Source organism: Poecilia latipinna, unplaced genomic scaffold (genome assembly GCF_001443285.1).
Source record: "Poecilia latipinna isolate Pla-1442-1.1 unplaced genomic scaffold, P_latipinna-1.0 Scaffold685, whole genome shotgun sequence".
NCBI classification, from domain to species: domain Eukaryota; kingdom Metazoa; phylum Chordata; class Actinopteri; order Cyprinodontiformes; family Poeciliidae; genus Poecilia; species Poecilia latipinna.
In genome coordinates, this window is record NW_015113301.1 from 137572 (window position 1) to 157113 (window position 19542).

The 19542-nt window shown below is 36.2% G+C and overlaps 1 protein-coding gene and 1 long non-coding RNA gene across 4 annotated transcripts in view; one reads left to right on the top strand and one right to left on the bottom strand.

Annotated features, from left to right (window-relative positions):
- The window catches only part of tnr (tenascin R (restrictin, janusin)), a 110141-nt gene extending 102146 nt beyond the window's left edge, over positions 1 to 7995 (bottom strand). For all 3 annotated transcript variants that reach the window (XM_015044657.1, XM_015044658.1, XM_015044656.1), the window contains exon 1: positions 7920 to 7995. The gene's annotated coding sequence lies outside the window, so the exon portion shown is untranslated. The remainder of the gene's footprint in view (positions 1 to 7919) is intronic.
- Positions 2773 to 19542, top strand: part of LOC106954855 (uncharacterized) — a 27191-nt gene continuing 10421 nt past the window's right edge. The window contains exons 1-3 of the long non-coding RNA XR_001426441.1: positions 2773 to 2783; positions 10663 to 10675; positions 15000 to 15003. This is a non-coding gene — a long non-coding RNA (uncharacterized LOC106954855). The remainder of the gene's footprint in view (positions 2784 to 10662; positions 10676 to 14999; positions 15004 to 19542) is intronic.

Sequence of the window (19542 nt, forward strand, 5' to 3'; positions counted from 1 at the left end):
TTTGACCCACCAGTCCTGCTTTCCTCTTCAGGCATTATTAGCATTTAGGTTTAGCGTTTGATCAGTAACTGAAATATATATATATATATATATATATATATATATATATATATATATATATATATATATATATATATATATATATATATATATATATATATATATAAATATATATATATATATTTATATATATATATATAAATATATATCCTCTGCAACACCCGCAAAAAAGATAATATTTAAGAAAGGATCAATCGATTAAGTGTATGATCAGTTGATTGGTGATGTAAAAGAGCACTGTTACATTGATTAAAGCCATTAGATGCATGTTGTGGGCATATTTAACATCTTCTAAAGGTCAGGTGGTCACTGCCCACCATCCAGTCATCAGTATATATATAAAACAAAATAAAAAATAACAGATTGGATGCTCACATGTGCAGAAGAAATTAAAGGAAACAAATAACTTTTGATATTTCACTCTTGAATATTTTGTTAATGGAGAAATTGGAAGGCAGTAAGAATCAGGATCCACTCAAGATGATGAGTTGGAAAAGGATAGTTAACTCTTGTGTGAAAACCTTTGAATTAACTCAAACCTAGAAGCAGACACATCCACAGAAAATCATCCAAGGTCCTTAAAAAAAACAAAAACTAATTTTATGATAGTTAAAACAAAAACATTGTCATTGTAACTATATCGACCTTGTGAGAATCAAATTTATAATCACAGCACAAAACAGAATACTCATTTAAAAGTTTAACACAATCATGAATAATAATCAAAGGTACAAAAGCAATCACAAAATGGTTTAACTATCCAGTTTTCTCATTTACAAAAAGAAAAAAAAAATCTGTCTGAATAACATGAATTTTAACAGCACTACTTAGACTCAAGGTCTCAGCTCTGCTCACACTGCATGATAACATTAGCATTCTTAAAAAAATGTCACATCTATGAGGGCTGTACAATACAACACAAGGCAGATACACAATGCTGGAGGGGATTACGATAATTACTATCAATTTTTTAAGAACATTCCTTGCATTAATCCTGAGATAGTTTGTAGTGGTAGGCCTACCAGTTTCCTTCTTTTCTCAATTTGTCTTATTTTTAGGAACATGTGGAGTAATTAGAATCAACTAAGAAGCACTGGAAATCTTGATAAACGTTAAGTTAGTCAGAGGAAGTTATAAGAGATGCTGATTTTTCTACTATACCTTATGTGAGAAATTTCCTTAGAAATTTTACTCTTTTTTTTATTTTTGCATTCAAACCTGCGTACATTCAAATAGTGTATACCTTTTGCCACCATTTGTAGAGCTCTGCCAATTTTCTAAAGCTTCACTCAGTTCTCTTCCCCTATATCTTTTTGTTCAGGCATGACCTTAAAAAAAAAATACATCAAAAACCTCCTCTCTGTCACCTTGTGAGCTGTTGTGTGTTGGTCCCTCTCCAAATCTTTCTCATGAGCCTCTCCTTTCATCTTCCACTTTCAAAGGCTTTTGTCTCTTGTGAGACTAAAATGACAACACATTCTCCAGTATCTTTCATATGCAATAAATGGGGAAGGAAGAAATACATAATCCTTTTTCCACCTTTGGTATCTGCCGTCTGTCTGTCGCCTCTCTTTATGCGATTTAAAAGGCGAGCTGAAGTGACACAGAAATGCTATGACAATCAAATACCATAAGCTGTTCGCTGATGATAAAGAAACTACAAGGGATCAAAACAATTGACATGTGCTTGTGTTAAGGCTGTCGAAATGATACCAGGAAAGCAAGTGAAGAAATGCTCCCTGGACTCAGCGGGAATTGTATTTAATTACCAAACAAACAACTCAATGGCTAAAAAAAAAAACAAAACAAAAAAAAAACAACAGAAAACAGGGTTACTTTGAAGTGCAAGTAGTGATGTTTTATTTTATGACTATTGACAGAAAGTACCAGTGATTCTTTTCTCCTTTAATAACATTTCTAAAACTACTGTTTAGTTGGAAACCGATAAATACAAAATATTACATTTTTGTTTATTTATAAATGTCCTTCAGAAAACTGAAAAAAGTCGATCGATTTGAGATGCACTCAAAATGTTACGTTTGCGCTGGAGAACATATTAACCAAACTCGCCTGTATAGACCTTAATTAGTCAATTGATCTTTGTTTGCTAAGGTGTATGCACACCAGGAAAGCACTTTGGTCAGACCCTGGAGGAAAACAAACTTGGAAGTCCTACTAAAGTCTTTTCTGTTGTGCACATTTGTGCTTTCACTACAACTGTAATATCGTTTCAAATGTCAAGAGCATATCATACCATGCTTGTTTCGCAGTGGAATTTCTAATTTTGGAAACGCACGCTGTGAGCTGAATGAGAAAGATGCTCTGCGTGCCCTTACCCACATCACGCTGGCAACGGCATCAATAAGCAGAAAACAGATCGGATTTCAGTACAACCAATACATGCTGCACTAGCGTAAGCAACGCTGAAGGTCTCGTTTTCACTCAGATGCCCAGAAAACGGTGGCATGTGAAGTCCAAAAAGGCTCACGTTTTCTGTGGTTGGTTCGGATGGAGGCCAGTCTGTGAACTGCACCAGTTGGTGCAGATGTTTGGTCTGCACCAGGTTTCACTTGAGTGTATTCACACACTAGGGCAATGCTATTCACACACATGCAAATCACACCAATAAAAAAAAAAAAGAAAAAAAAAAAGGTAAAGTTTGCTTTTGGTTTCACTCTGGTTTTTGATCAAATAAAATAAAAACTACATCTTAAACTCAATCTGTGAAACATTTTATCCTCAAATGTAAAGTATTGAACAATGTGCCGAGTTCCTTGAAATTAAGTTGTGTTAACTGTGTTGCGTTAACATTTTTACTTCCCAATAAACGTACACTATTAGCATGTTATGCTTTAGGGTGGATCTGATCTGATCTATAACTGTCAAAGCAGTTTTCTCTTACACCAGCTGGCCTTTGCACATTACTTTACTGGCAGCCATGAAATGAGTGCGTCGCTTGTAAATATTGTTCATTACCTTTAAGGGATTTGTTGGACGAGTGCCCAGTTACACATGAGCATTTTAAGCTTTCATGAGTTAAGGCTTGAGACACAAAGGCAGCCCTGCTCTGGACATCTTGAAATCTTCAGGACCCGGAGACTTTATGATCAAGTGAAACTGATCATAGCAAAACAAATATTTATGAAAAATAGACAAATAAATTGTGCTGTATCTGGATTTATTTATTGTAACTTATACATTTACGAATAGGAAATTTAGAAATCGAATACGAGTGAGTAATTTATTTAATCTGACTGGGAAGTTTAAAAAACGCTGGGAAAACTTTACACACGCACCGCATCTTCTATAGAGAGATCGATGGAAATTATCTTGTACCGGATTTGTAGAGAAACATTACTGCTTGAATCGTTCAAGCAGTAATGTTTTAAGGAAATATCAGGTACTTAAGAAAAAGGGAGAGCCAGTTAAGACATCCTCTATCGATCGCGCCAACTTTAGGTCAAATGGAAAACCCTTCGACACGGGGAAATGGGAGGTCAGACTGAAGGCGTTATCTTTGCTACATCTCTGTTCCAGGACATCTGATTTTGATGCTATCAGTTCCAAGAATAGCCTGGTCAGGAGATGATACAAAAGGTCCTCTTCATTAGGAGAGAGCCTGCCACAGTGAAAGAAAGCTCCGACTGTTTTCCACTGCAGAGATGTAACAGAGAGAAGAAAAAACAAAGCAGAAATATAATAAAATCCAACCGCTGCTAAGGCAGCAGCTATAAATAAAACAAAGGTCCCTTAAAGAATAGTTGTTTCCAATCATGTTTTAGTGCTCTTTCTGCCATTGTTATACTATCATGCATTGTTTGCATCATGCTTTACAATTCTGTGTACAATGTGTGGATAATCCTTGGCAAGTCAAAGCGGTACACACAATTCTAAACAAAAGAAAAACTTGAAAAAAAATAAAAATCCTTCACCTCACAGACAAACAGAAATATTTGGCTGCTTCCAGCAGACCTCAAAACTATGTAGATTTAAGGACACTAAAGTTTATCCATCTACATGTTGGAGACTTATTTTCCGTAGCATTGCTTTATACTGTTTTTCCATCCGACACGAGTCAAATCGCTGGGACATGAGCCACATAATCACATAGGCCACAGTATTATTTCCACAACACAATATCTAAAAACTATGCTTAGCTGTGATACACGCCTGCATAATCTTTCCAAATATTTGTTCAAATTGAATTAATAGCACCAATAAAAAGTGCAAGCATGTAGTCAAATACAGAAGACATGATGGCGCAGTTGTGTATTTTTGTGCTGCAGTTTTCGACATCTACCATCCCCTGATCCTGCTGCAATAATCAGCACCGACACAGGCAGGCAGACTATAATCCCCATTGATTAGAAACCCAAGATCAAAGGCTTCCACTGCCGTCGCTCTCACCTCTTCTCTCAGTTCAGTGCAGACTTGTCTCTTTCCATACTCTCCCTCTCTCCATCTGTGTTGGTCTTTGCTCACTTTTCATGAACGAGTATAAACAAACAAACAAACAAAAAAACTACTGAACTGTTTAAAGAAAAAACACATTTGACAAGGTGGTCATTTTTTCCCCGACTGTTTTTGGGGGTTTTAACAAAAAAAAAAAAAAGTACTTGCAGCATAAACAGAGTACAATAGAAATATCCTTCCATGTCCCTCAGTGGGTTAAATTCAGGAGAACCAGAAGCAAAGTGAGAGACAAATTTAGGCCGTTAGCCTAACGATGTACTTGCAACAAGCTGATCCAGGAGAACACTCATATGTTTTGCGCTGTCATGGCAGAAAGAGTGTACATGTCGATACCATCTAAAGTACTCCACACCAAATCAATGCAAGAATGGCTGGTAATGATGACGGGTAAGAGCTTGAATACCTCATTCGCTTGTACTTAATCAGTTGTGTGAAAATTTTTCACACTCGCCTTTAGTTACGGGTGTAAGTAAGCAGTAAACATATGACAAGTTCAAAGGTGTGCAATCACTATGGTTTACAGCTAACTGTGACATTTAATAAATGCAATTAAATATGCACAATACACAATAAATAAACAAGTGCCATCTGGTGTTCAGTGTGAGTGTGAGGTTATGGCGGGGAGTTATGTAATGATTTTTAATTTAAAATGGTTCAGGACAAATTCATTTAATACAACCAAGATAAAGGAAGTCAAAGGAAGCTCTTTGATGTATGACCAGCAATTCAGACTTTCAGAGCATTGTAACCTGTAAGGCGTGGTTGAGTTAAGGTCTTTTAAAAGAAATCAATTCAAGATCAATTCATTTAAAATTAAATCCAAATCTACTGATAATCAGAAACAGAAAACAACATTCACTTAATTGCGGAAAATTAACGGATTCAAGACGAGGATTTATTCTGTTAGTGGATTGTTTCCTTCTGTTTATCAACAAGAGGAGCAAGAAAACAGAAAGGCTGACACTGATTCAACAGCTATTCTGGTTTCTGTCCTTCCTCTTGACTCACCATTATCTTTAATTACCATCCCTCACTCTGCTACTATTGACAGCCTCTAATTATTCCATTACAACAGCAGAGAAGTTTATTCCCTAAACTGTTAACCTGCTTTACTGTCGTTTATATCTCCACAAAACAAATCTCTAATCAAATCAGAAGTCAAATTAAGATGCGATTACCGTTTTCTAGCCTTATATGTTAAAGATCAAAACACTCATAAACTATGCTTGGTTTATATATTAAAAAAAAACAACAAACAAACAAACAAAACAACCTTATTTTGCAGACGGAAATAAATCCAAAACCTCTAGTGAAAACACCTCTATCTGATGAATGTGTCACTTTAATAGGAACGGTTTACAGAAGCTTCGATGCCACAAAACTGTTAGATCAGCACTACAGAGACAAACATAAACTTTTAAATAAACCTTAAAAGTTTAAGGTTTTAAACCTTAAAGTGGACCATTTTTCTATAAAATGTGTAACATGCCAGTAAAACAAATCATTGCACTCTGGTATTATCCACTGAGCCATAAATTAAATGACTGCATTAAACAGAAAGAGGTGATTAATATTCTCGTGGCAATACCATTTGTCCTGTCTGACTGTATGATAAACAGTCAGAGGCTCTACACCATAGGCATCTGATGTTAATCCTCTTAATAGAAAAAAAAAAAATAACATATTTAATCTCATTATCCATAAAATTACTAATAAAAAAAAAAAAAACATGCTTTGAACTTTCGTGCCTGGGACCCCTGATAATCTCCGATTAGAACTTGAAATCTGTGTGAATTATCTCCCTCATCCAGCATGCAAACATAACAGGTTTCAGGTCTATTTTGTCAGATCCATGAGCTGAAAATTTAATTAACAGATTAAGATTACCAAGCTGCTTCACCCATGAGTAATTAAGAAAGGTAATGCATCACACTCCCAGTGCAGAAAGAGCTAATGAAACACAGTGATTGATTTCTACAAGAAGTATCATGTGACAAGCTAAAACAGCTCAGAGATTTCTTTAACGAGGGAGTCGGCTAACTGTGCTAAAACAAGCTAGCTGACTCTCCGGAAAATTAGCATAAGTCATTAACCCTAAAGCAGCTGCTGTTGGGATTCTGCATATTCTTTAAGTAGGTGGAGTTTTAATTGTTTGTCACAAAATAATGTGGGCTGAGGATGTAGGCTCTCTTTATTTGTTAGTCACAAATAAGGAAAGCCTTTATGTGTAGCCCTACACCCCCATCTGCTAGCCTTCTCGTTTTGTGCAGCCACACAAACAAAATTAAAAATATGCATACAATCCAGGATGTATGTAATGAAACCAGATATGCAGGTCATAAAAGACATTCTCACTGTATGACATTAAATAGGGTTAAACCTTTTTTTTTTTTTTGTTTTAGATCAAGCAAAAGTAATAATATATTTCATTTTTGTTAATAAAACAATGAGAAATATTTTTGTATCATTTTTTACAGGAGCACAGACGCCCCCTTTTGTCTTCTACTAAACCGACAATTGAGTATTCTGTGTTATAGTTAAGGAATTTCAAACACCGAGAGAGAGAAAAGGAGTGATTGAATTTCTGATCAGAATGATAACTGGTTTATTATCTGTGATCAGTAACAAATGGAGAGGAAGTAGCTAGAAAGTGACTCTCTCTTTGGCATTTCTCTCCAAGTGTTTATTAGCAGCGCGTTTAATAATCGAAATAAACTGGTCACAAATGCAAAATCTGATATTCATTCTGTATTGTAGATTCTTATTTGGTCAAACAAACAGGTTGCTGCTGTGTGCGTCTACACAGCCGCTAAAAGAACAGTTGTGCAGAAACGTTTTAGTTGCCTCGCCCTCAATGACTGTGAAAATGGGTCCTTCTAAAACACTGTTATCAAGTCACATAAGAGAAGTAATAAAGTAATTTGCAACTGAAGGGGATAAAAGCAAAATTTAATTAAAAAAAACATCATTCTTCATTAAAGGATTTAGTTAGGAAAATAAAATTCTCCTGTACCAGGGGAAATGCTGGATTGGTTTTGAGGGTTTTCTGATGTTAAAATTAAGGTGACATGGTCTAGAGATTTTCACACAACAGTGCCTTAAACACGTCACCCCATTGGGGAATTTATTTTCTTCCCACCCATTTGATTCAACAAATATATATTTTGTAAGTGTGCATAACAGTCTAATATATCCAAATTAGCAATATTATGTGTGTATGGTCGTATGCATTTTAAGGACCAGTTTCCTAACACACATTATGTTGTGGGGACCCACTGCTCCTATTGGGGTTACAGGTTTGGTCTAGCACTAAAAGAGACAGAGAGAGAGAGACCCCGCTACAGTGTCTATACACGTAGGTGTGTGTATGTATGTGTGCAAGATACCTTTATTTCCGTGGGAACCTTGTTATCTTGTGACTAAGGTCCTTCTGTCACTGCACCTTTCCAAGACAAAGGGATATTACATTAGAATAATAGAAATTACACATTTGAACTGCTCTCTGCCTGATTTAAAAGTAAAACACATGATAGAAATGATGTGAATTTAAATATTGAGGTTAAGGTTACAAAATACTATCTCCATTCCCTCCCTTTCAAAGGCAAATACATTGAAAAGGCTCACAAACAGGGAGAAAAAAAAAAAAAACAGTTCACAGAGGCCTACACATCTACACCTTCCCCTGCTGAGGTAGAAAAAGAGCACACAGAGACTCCACTTTCAGCACAGAAAACAGGAAAAGTGCTCATTTGTTTTCTTCATCTCATGTACTGCTGGGGATTTGTGTTGCAACACGCCTCTCGAGGTGCTCTCACTGAAAAACAACCAAAAAAAAAAAAATAGTGCCCACGCAAATACAAAAGAAAGCCCCGTCTGCACACCACCGTTCCACTCATGTCCAGTAAGATATGGAGACATTATTTCCTCTTACGAGCTCCAAGGTTAATTCTTCTAAAGACAAAAGAAATCATTTCATTACCAAATTCTTCCAAGAAAGAAACCTGATTGAATCAACAAGAAGGTAAGCTCTGTACTTAGTGTTTGAAGCACTAAGTACAGAGTGCGGGATTTCTCTGAGAACAACAAAGAAACAAAGCAGTAAGTCAAAATCAACAATACAAATTGAAAAACAGTTAGGAAAAAAAGGAATACTGTGAAAAATTATGCAAATTCCTTGGAGGTAATGGGTAACAAAAAACCAGAATCAAATATCCAACTCAAAGCCCGTGGGAACTGCCTACTTCAAGCGGTTTAGATTCACAGAATTAGAGATTAAAAACCCTCCAAAGGAACTTGAACAAATGACAATGTAATGTTTCTTCAGTCTAGTCACAGAGTTGGCTTACAACTACAACTGAACAACACTTTTTAATAGTTTAGATCATTTATTTGAAAGTGTCATTAAAACTGAAAAGGTTTTCAAAAGGAATAGCCATGTGGTACGCAGCAACAGCTGTAAGCATATATTTTCAAAGCTTTTAGACACAAGTCAGTTGTTGAAGAAAAGCTGAAAGATGCCACATACTAATTAAAATGTGTGCGATGTTACAAAAACTTCAAATTGCTTTGAGATTATTAAGAGAAATATACTTTTAGAAAGCATTGTCTGCAGTAAGAAGTCTGCAGAGAGGTGCAGCTGGTAGGACTGTTGCCTTGCCACAAGAAGGTTCTGGGTTCGAATCCCGGCCTCTCTTTCATGTACTCTGGGTTCTTCCTAGAGCCCTTAAATATGACCACGCCTCTAGTCCAATAAAAGGCACCTCTTCTCTTGTTACAGTTGTTAAAGTTCATCGGTTTTGCCAGCCTTGACCACACTTTTCTTGTAAAATCCTCAAATTTCCCCACAGTGTTGAGGTCGTGGTCCTTAACTTAATGTTAGCCAGTTGTAGCCCTTCCAAAACACAAGTTTCAATTTGTGTTGGAGCACCCATTTGTGTCCAATTTTCAACCGTCTGACACAAACTGTCACCATGAAATGAAAGGAAATTGGTTTGGACATTCAAACATTGGTTTGAAATCTTGAACCTGTCAAGCTGCTAAAACACCAGCATCGTCATCCACAGAGAACTGAATGAGAGAGGACAGACTAAGAAAGAAGGTAAATCGTTTAGGCAGTGGGTCGCACTGCCAAGTCAAATGCCTCCTGGCGAAATGTTTAGATCAGGAAAAAAATTTGAGCTATTAAGCCACAAAAGGTAGAGACATGCTTGGAGAAGAAAAGACGATGTTTCAGACTTTATAAAAAAAAAATAGTTGTCAAGCTTGATGATGGTTTTTTTATCGTTAGTGCACCGTATAGATTACAATAAACTAAACCTTATTAGACATTTATTAAAATAATTATTGCAGTTGCACGTTTTCATTCCAATCAAAAAAAGGCTCAAATCATTTTTTAAAGCACCAAATTGAAGCCTATAATGAGTGTAAGTACGTTTCAGACCACAACTGTATGCAGTCACGCACACACAGCCACTTTTACTGTATTTGCAGTCGTACTGTGAGAATACACAGTTACATGTGGACCACTTCTTCCTCTGAGTGCTTTGTAGCTGTGGAAGCAACTCAGAGGGAGACTTTTGAATGTGAATCTTATTATTCTCCTGCTGTTTATTTCCTGGACCAGGAGCAGCTGAAGAACGCCGTTATTGCAAAAGGTAGGTGCATGAATAAAAAATATAAACAGCAGAAAGAAATGCACTTTTTTTTTTTCTGTGTCTTGAGTACAACCAAGCAATAGCACCAATCCAAAGGCAGACAGGTGGACTGAATGTGTTCTTGACTGAGGTGGAGATATCATGAAGCAAAACTTGAAATAAAAAACTATGGTCAAAATCTGGGAAGACAAAAAAAAAAATCACAATTTGACAGTTATTTCTCACAATGAGATAAATTTAATATAAATCTGAAACTTATTAAATGGCCACATGGTAAAACAGTCATGTTTACATAACCATTGGGTCATGGAGAGATGGATGGACAAACGGTTATATGTATTGATATAAAATTATCAATACATATAACCTATAAAACAAGATATAGGTTTTATCTGAAAATTATATTTTACATTATTTATTTATAAAACTATAATAACATATTTTTGAAAAATGAAATATTTAAAATATCTCTAAGATTGATTTTGATGGTTCTACATAATTTGTTTTATTTTCAAACTATATTGATATTTAAACATGATAGTGATTCCTTACTGAGAAGAAGAAACTGAAAACATTAATGTGCAAAGTTCACTAGTGGTAAAAAGAAATTCACAACAAATGCAGTTGGATGTATCAGAGTACACCCTAGGGTCATTTTGCAGGATATTGAATTTAATATTAAAGAGTTGGATGCAATGGAAATGTGATTTTGTACAGGATCAAACACAAAAGACCTGAAGTCCTCAGATGCTGTTCCTGGTCAGTGAAAACACACAAAGAACAAAGAACTACTTAATGCATTTTACTGTCTCTAGCCTTAAATCTCAAAGTATCGAAGCCCCCCGAGCCACTACATAAATCATATTGGCTTATTGAATTTAAAATATATGAAATATCACGGATGATAGATAGTTGGTATTTAGGCAAGATGGCACATGGCCATTCTTTGTGTGTGTGTGTGTGTGTGTGTGTGCGTGAACTAGAGAAACGAAGCAAAAAAAGTGAGAAAGATTGAAAGACACTCACTCCATCGCTCGCTCAAACACGCAGACACAAACATGTTACTGTACTCCACAGCATGTTCAGACTTTATAGGAATCCGCCTCCAACTGTGATTTTTTTATATATATATATTTTTTTTTTTTTCACAGTAGACAATCCTATTCCTTGTTGATGCAGCAGATGGATTACCTCCCACCAGTCATTTATCAACTGCCATACCAAAACCTGCCTTTGCCCTCTTTGCGCCAGTGAAAAATTGGTTCCAGACCCTCTTTTTCCACCAGAAAATAAAAATCATTTAGTGCGTCGTCAAATGGGTCTCAGTGCGTCGTCCACTGGAGCGATTGAGCAGAAAAGGGTTTTATTTCATTGTCTGTTTCAAGTGAGGAGGTGCGGATGGCAAGAGGCAGGGAGAAAACAGAAACTTGCTGTGATCAGTGTAAAGTGAACACAATAGAAAAACTTCCTTAGTTTCCTTTAATCCCATCAACTGGAGTTGTAGATGCTTCAAACAAAATTTGTCAGCAAAATGGTTACAAGAGTTCTAAAAAATGTCTTTAGATTAAATACAAAGACCTGAAGCCAGTTAATGATTCAAAGAATTTTCTAAACTTAAAAAAAAATCTATATAAAACAATACGATGTTCTTCCTGTGCATACAAGGCTTCTCACCGGGTACTTCGACTTCCTCCCACAGTTCAAAAACATGTCTGCAAGGTTTATTGGTCTCTCTAAATTGTCTTTAAGTGTGACTATGTTTGTGCTGGGGTGTTGCCTGATGATGGACTGGCGAATATGCTCCACCCTCCTGGAGATCTGTCTTTCAAACCTGACTTCTGGTTTGAGTTTGACTTTATTGAACGTAGTGTAATAAAAGAATAAAAGCAAGATACAAACAAAATAAATGTAAAACAAAAGTAAACAAAAGAAAAATGACAGTAAAATAATATTTGCACGCTGATAGGAGTGGGTAGTAGCATGAACTTATTTTTACACCCACCCCTCTTACATCATCTAGCATCATCCAATAAGCCATCATTCATGTTAACTTGGCTTTTACAGTTTCAGCGTTTTCTTTGTCTATATCTATAACTGGTACAGTGCATTCACAGTTGAATGCCCTTTGAAGCAAGCATCATTTTTAACATGTTTGAAAGACAGATGCGTACATAATGATCATCAGGTCTGAGTATGTTAATAAAATCCACAGCCGATGGCATGATATGGGAAGCCTCCCTTCTGTCAGACGGCCCCTAGGGCAGCTGTGGCTATTATCCAATAGCTTGCCATCATCAGTGTGTGAATATGTGCGTGAATGGGAATGGCTAATTTCATTGTAAAGCATTTTTGAGGGTCCTGGAAAGTGTTGTGTACGACTGAAGTAATTTCATTCATCCTCCAATTAATAAGCTCCCCACATCTACCTCGGTAGTTCACAAAGACAGCCAAGTCTTTGTCTGAAGGATGCACTGAGGTGAGGGCTGAAGGTCTGGCAGTGGAAAATCCAGGTGGATGATTGGGATTGCGAAAGGAGCGTGAGAGAGACAAACGCAGCAGTTCTCAATCCGCTTCCTATTGACTCTCATTGGAGAGAGAACATTATCAGCATTGCAGACCTTAGGGAGTATAAGCCTGGGCATCTCCCTGAACTTCAAGAGGAACCGTTCTCTGGTCCTCTAGAGGAATCAGCTTAAAAACCCAGTTAACCGAGGACATTAAAGCAAAAACATGATGATATGTGCTGTAATAATTAGATAGTGCATTAACTCCAAATGTTCTGATTGAAAATTAAGGAGATAATTAGAAGCTCTGAAGTGATGAACTTCAAGAGAAGCAGGATAAGAACAGGGTACTAATCCTTTAAAATGTAATTAAAGACATAAACATGGCTGTACACTTTATAAAGAGCATGTATAAACATTGTGGTAATAATTCAAGATAAACAGATGCGTGCATGTACGCCTCTCTATCTAAAAAATATTCACCTGAGGCAGAAATTATGCTTTAAGACAGAAATATAGATATCAGATCACATCCACTTGTGTACGCTGAAAGCAAAATTAATGATCTTTCACCTGTGCTCCACTTGTTATAGTGAAATATTTTTCCTCCCTCTGTTAAGTATTTTAAAAAATGACTGAATGAAAATTGGCGTAAAAATTCAAAAAGAATCTTCACACTTTGCTAGAATTAAAATCCTTACATATGTTTGGGAACATATACAAATAACCACTGGGGGATATATTATGTACTATATATTTAGTAGCAGGTGAATTTGAAGTGAATGTAAAAACTGCATGCTAAAAAAAAAAAAAAAAAAACTGAACGTTTTTTTTAGGTTTCCAGGTACCCTGCTTGCCAAAAAAAAAGATTGAAAAACAACAGCAGCAGCAGGCTTTTCACAGAGTGTCATATCTAACCATGTTCACAGAGAGTTGAGTTAGAAAAGGTGCAAAACCACAGGAATAACCACCACTATAAGAGAGACGTGAGGCAAAGCCAGATGAAGAGTTTGGTGTAGATTCAAACGATATCAAGTGAGAATGGGATAAAAACTTTTGAGAGTCACTGCAAAAAAAAAAAAAAAAAAAAATCCACAATCAGAGATGGTTTGGAGACTTCCTCGTCTGCTAGTCAATTCGAAAATCAGTACAGTCACCTACCATGAAATGTTAAAGCACACAAAGGATTATCGAGAGGAAGATGTGAGAAAGCAGATCCAACAAAGTGTGCTTCCTTCATACCCCAGCAGCCCCACAAGCTGACTGGCTCCATGCCACGTTCATGTGGTCAGTCATACAAAATGAGTCCTGGTCGCCAAATACTGAATGTATTTACTGTATAACATTTACCTTTCAGTGGGCTGCAATAGAACGATTCCGCATTAAAAGTCTTGATTTTGTTGTTTTTATATAATATTACATTTTTTGAAGAAATTTAATTTTATATTGCTGCTACCTGAAAGCCAAATGATTTAATTTGCCACAGATAAAATGACTGATATCACTGTGTGTTTGTTTAATGAGTATCTATAATATCCGAGTTTCAAATTTTCAATGAAATTATCTAAATAAATTAGCTAGTCTTCTCGATTAAGATGCACAAGAGACAAAGCCCTTGTTTTCCCATCAGCTGGAGATTTTTAAAGGAGTTTTAAAACAGCATGGCATAAATGTTAGCAAAGGCTGGATTGCCATTTCAACAGCGTCGTTATTCACACTTCTGGAACAGAAAATAGCACAGAAACAATCAATGAAGCATATAATTTATGCGTTAATGTCATCACAAGAAATGTGTTGACATAAAGATGAGTTCTCATATACTTTAAAAAAAACATGTTGACTAGCTTTGGTTCATTCATTTGACGGAAGCTGTCAAACTAAAAACTGTATATTGCTGTCACGTTTTAAGTACAAACAGTTAAAGTTGATATTCCTTTTCCTAAGCACACTTATTTTTTCGGTGAAATTAGTTCAGTAACACACATTAATACTTATTGAAATATCAGTCACACACTGCAGTAGAGAAAGAAAGATGTTTGCTTAATTATTACAGCTGCGTATGAAATAAATCTTTTCTTCTGAGCAATACACTTCCCGATAATCTCAAAAGATGGCCCTGCTTGCCAATGAGCAAAGCTGCATTTGCAGAGCGAGAGGAAGCTTTGATAAAAGTTTTTCTATTACCTAGGTTATTCAAGCAAATCCAGTGTATGAACTGTGCATGTTTCATTGATTTCTGGGAGCCTTTTCAGACATTTAAAAATCATCTCCTTGAAAACAGTTTGCTATATTGTTGCCTGTAAACCAGTGAGGTTTTCCATAGGAAGTAGGATTTAGTCAAACTAGAAGAATGAGGCAAATATCTGCGATTCCCACGGCTGAATTTAATACACAACAACAACAACAACAAAAGCTGAAGTGGTATTACAGCAGGTGTTTCATATATTAAAGATGCAGTTATGTTGTGGGGTTGTGATTAAATTAAAGAATCTTGGTCCGACTGTGCAAAGGAAGTCACAATCAATACAAAACTCATTAGTCTAGTCACACAGTAATCATGTGTACCAGGAGATCTGCAAGACTGGGCAGACAATGTAAAAGATAAAATAATTTTTTATGTAACAGTGGATGGAAATAAGAATGGAAAAGACACAAACAATAGACTTGCACAGGTGCACGATATCGCAGATTTCTAACGACACAAGAATAGTAAAATTGTAAAAAACAAAAAAAGCTTTTGGATTGCAAACAAGATGACGTGATGAATCAACAAGTGACCTCACACACAATCCATCCATCTCTTTTCCACATTTTCTTACTTTTTTTCTGGACTGGAAACATAGGAAGAAATTATCTGCATATTTTTGCCTTATATATAAATAAAAAGTATGAGTCAGAGAAATCTAGAAATAAATAACTTATAATGTCAACAGTGGAAATTACAACTAGGTTTGGATGAAAAGAGATTAAGAAGCATAATTTCAGGAATTTCAGAACAAAACAAAAAACCTTCAGCCTCTAAAACAGGAAATATTTTTAGCAAGCTTTGGCTAAGCTCCGAATATCTCAGGAGGATGGCTGTGGTACATGAACTGTCTCTGTGATTAATTACTGACCAGTTGAAGAACATTTAATAGCCCTACCACAAGATCATAAGCAGTAAGGAGATTTAAACAGTCTGCACTGTACGTCTCTTTGTTTGTAACTGTGCACAGGAGGCCAGGGATTTCTGAAGCAAATCTTTTATCTTTTAGATTGATCAGTGGCTATTTATTTTCCATTATGGAGTGATGCCAAAATCTAGAAGGAAACCTAGTTCTCTAAAGCAAGTGCTGTCCAACGCCGGGTATTTGGACTGCATGTACTTTCAGTAGGAGATCTAGGATGCGCACATTCACACACAGGTCAGTGTAAAACGTTGCATCAAGTTACTAAAATAGAGATGGGCTGGCCCTGAATCAGCTGAAGGAATGAAATTTGGGACATTGTTTTAATGTATGCCGTTCTGCAAAAACTTGAGTTTGATTTAGTTCTCTAGTTGTGTTGATGCAAAATGGTTCTGTTAGAGACGGGACTTCATAGTACTGTTAAATATTTAAGTCCTTTAAATACATACAGTATACAAACACTCATTCATGTCTTTTAGCCTGCTAATAATCCTGTTTTGTGCTGCAGTCAATCTGAAACTGATCTCTAGTGTTCGTCGTTTTTAATTCATTCGTGTAGGAAATTCTGTGAAGGTGGCCACTGACTGAAGCTTTTAGTTTCACAAATTAGATGTGGAACCTGTCCTTTTTGCACCAAGGTGCATTTTGGCGTTTTACTAAATGGGGGACACCGTGCCCAATCATACAGCCAAATCTACAAAAAGACAGACATAGCTGAACAAAATACAAAACTGTTGGGTTCCTGTCAGAGTCAGGAAACAAATTTCCTACAAATAAGATTTTTGTAGGAATCATATTTGATTTGAGCGTCAACATCAAATCACCTCCTGTCTTGGTCTATATTTTCAGTTTAGCCACTAAAATATGAGTAGATCTCCTTTTAAATGTAAAATATATTACCATCATGAGACACTGTTGGTGGCAGCCAGCCTGGAGAAAATTAAATTATTTGATAGAGTAATATAAAACAACAAAATCTATGGCAGATTCTTTCAGTTATTTTTATCATTCCTTTGTACACTTTCACGAGTTGCATTCCCCGTTCGGTGATCCTAATGCAATGATATCTGTTCTTCAGAGAACAAAGATCAAGGTTGCTGTATTGATTGTTTTTTTTTGTTTTTGTTTTTTTTTTTTTTTTTGGGGGGGGGGGGGGGGGGGTTCATGAAAAAAATCTGCTGCTTTTGGTGCCATCTTCCTAACTGAATCAGCTCCAGCAAACATTTGTGAGTTCACGCACGCCCCTCAGTGACAGATAGCTATGGCCACATAACGTGATACTTGATCATTTGTTATTGTGCCTCTATTGATTTGTGTGTAATGCGGCGAAACAAGTCTTATTCAGGAGCATTTCCACAGCATTCAACCTCACACTTCTCTGCTCATTTAAACAAAACGAGACGCTTTGTATGTCGTCTAAGATGCTGAATAGACCGAAATGCGTGTTTGTGATCTGGAGCAACACGGAGAAACGAGACAGAAACATGACAATGGATTCACTGTGTCAGCCATACTGTAGAGAAAAGAAAAGAAACAAAAAAATAAAACATCCTGCTGATAAACAAAGCAGTACATTATTCAATCAGTAGGAAATTCTACAAAAAGTCATTCTCACCAGGGGCCGATTCCAAGTCGAGTTGGTATGCTGCCAGCTCGACTTGGAAAAATGGCTTTCTGCAGCCTGAATCACTACAGTAACCTAGACTAATTAAGTAAGCAGCCTCAGAGAGGTTTGGATGTCTAAATGTTTCCCTTGACCACTACAATACTGTCTACAAGCTGTGGCTTGAATAATGACAAACATTTGCCAGCTGTAAACACAATTTGCATACATTTAGTTGCACTTTTCCGACAGGAAGCTTGACTATGCCGTTGTACAGTTTTCTTACCTTTTTAAAAACTTAAGCCATACAATATAACTGGAAAATGTGTGTTCTTGCCTTTGAGCTATTGAATCCTATTCTATTCGTATGCAGTGTATTTTATATTAAAAGAACAAGACCTGACTTACTTTAGGTCACCAACTTAATTTTTTCTGTCATTTAGGCAACAATAAAGGCAGCTTTGGTAATAGTATTTCAACTCAAAGGAAATCTTTCTACTACCTAAGCTATTATGCTTTTAATGAATAATAAGAGCTCATCATCAAACTGGGATTTCAGTTAATTTAAACATTCAACTGGTTTTTGCAAATGTTTGTGAAACTTTCAAAGTTTTCTGTGTCTTATTAAGAAAGAAGCCTTTCAGCATAATTATTGTTGGCCGTTTTATTGTAATGAAAATAAGAGTCAAACACTCCACTCAACTGCGTCTCACCCACAGAAGGAAAAAAAAAAAATACGCCCTGCAGTTTGACAGTAAATAAAGCAAATTAGAGCTTCCTTTGAATTAGAATTGTGAAGGGTTTTAACTAGATAATGAGAGCCTCTTAACACTTAAGCAGTAAAGCAAGTAATTGCTTTTTCATGGACTCATATTTTGAATTTCCATCATGTGGTGAGACTAACAAAATCCAATCTCACGGATAGCAATTAAACTCTTCAGTGAACTTCTGACATGGTTCAGTTCCAGCGTAATCGCATAACTTACTGTGATCCATACTTAATTTCCCTTCAGGATGTCAGGAATGTCTTCAGTGTGTAGAATAGCCTCCGTTCTGTTAAAGGCATGTCCTGCTGTCATGTTCGGTGTCGGCAGTTATGAAGACGACTCATTTGCAGTGGCGTGCGAGCACACCAAGAAATACGTTTGCAATTTGGTTGCCTTTTCCCCCCTCTCTGGAAATTTAGATCAGAAAATACGATAGCAGCAAACCACAGTGAAATGATTCCATACTTGTTTTCTTAAAAGTGTGTTATTCGCAATTTCAGGATTATAAAAATCTGTTGATTCACAGATTTAACAAACGTAATAAATATTGTTGCATTTCCAACACGTTTTCTGTAACTATTCTCTTAAATATATTTCTCAACAAATTTATCTTCTGTTTCAGATTGATTTCAACATTTCCAGAAACTAAATTTGTATAGAATTGAAATCAAGTGCTTCGAGTAAGCTTGAATTCCCTATGCCACTGAAACTCTTTGCTTCTTCAATGAATCTCCACACACTCTGTAAAGGAAACACGCATGTTAATGCTGTGACAAGCATTTTGAAAGGTCTTGAAAGATTAAAATCCAAAATTATAATTAGTCTTTGCATAATTTTCAGCTGATTGCAGTGCTTAAAAATGTTGTGCATTCCATTTCTGTTTTTTTTTATATATATATATACATACATACAACAAGCTGGAATTGATCATTGACATACAATCTATTGCATTGGGTAAAATATAGCAATTATCCTCATCATAACATTTATGAACCAACTGATAATGTTTACAAACCTCCAGAATCTGGTTCCATGACTGGGTTTGTTTCCCGTTTCTGTTTTAGCTACTCTTTCTCAATGTTGGATGCCTTAAAGCATCGATGGACAATGCATTAATGTTTCAAAATGTGACTGACTGCATTGATTGTGTTCTGTGCACAGTTGCATAGCTAAATCCAACTATTCCTGTTAGGACCAACTTTTGATAATGAATATATATATTTTTTTTCAAGTTATGTCTTCATGCAGTAAGATTTAAAGCCAAAATTAAAGCTCCGAGGAGCCTCATGCGGCCCTTGCAGCCAAGCGCCGCTC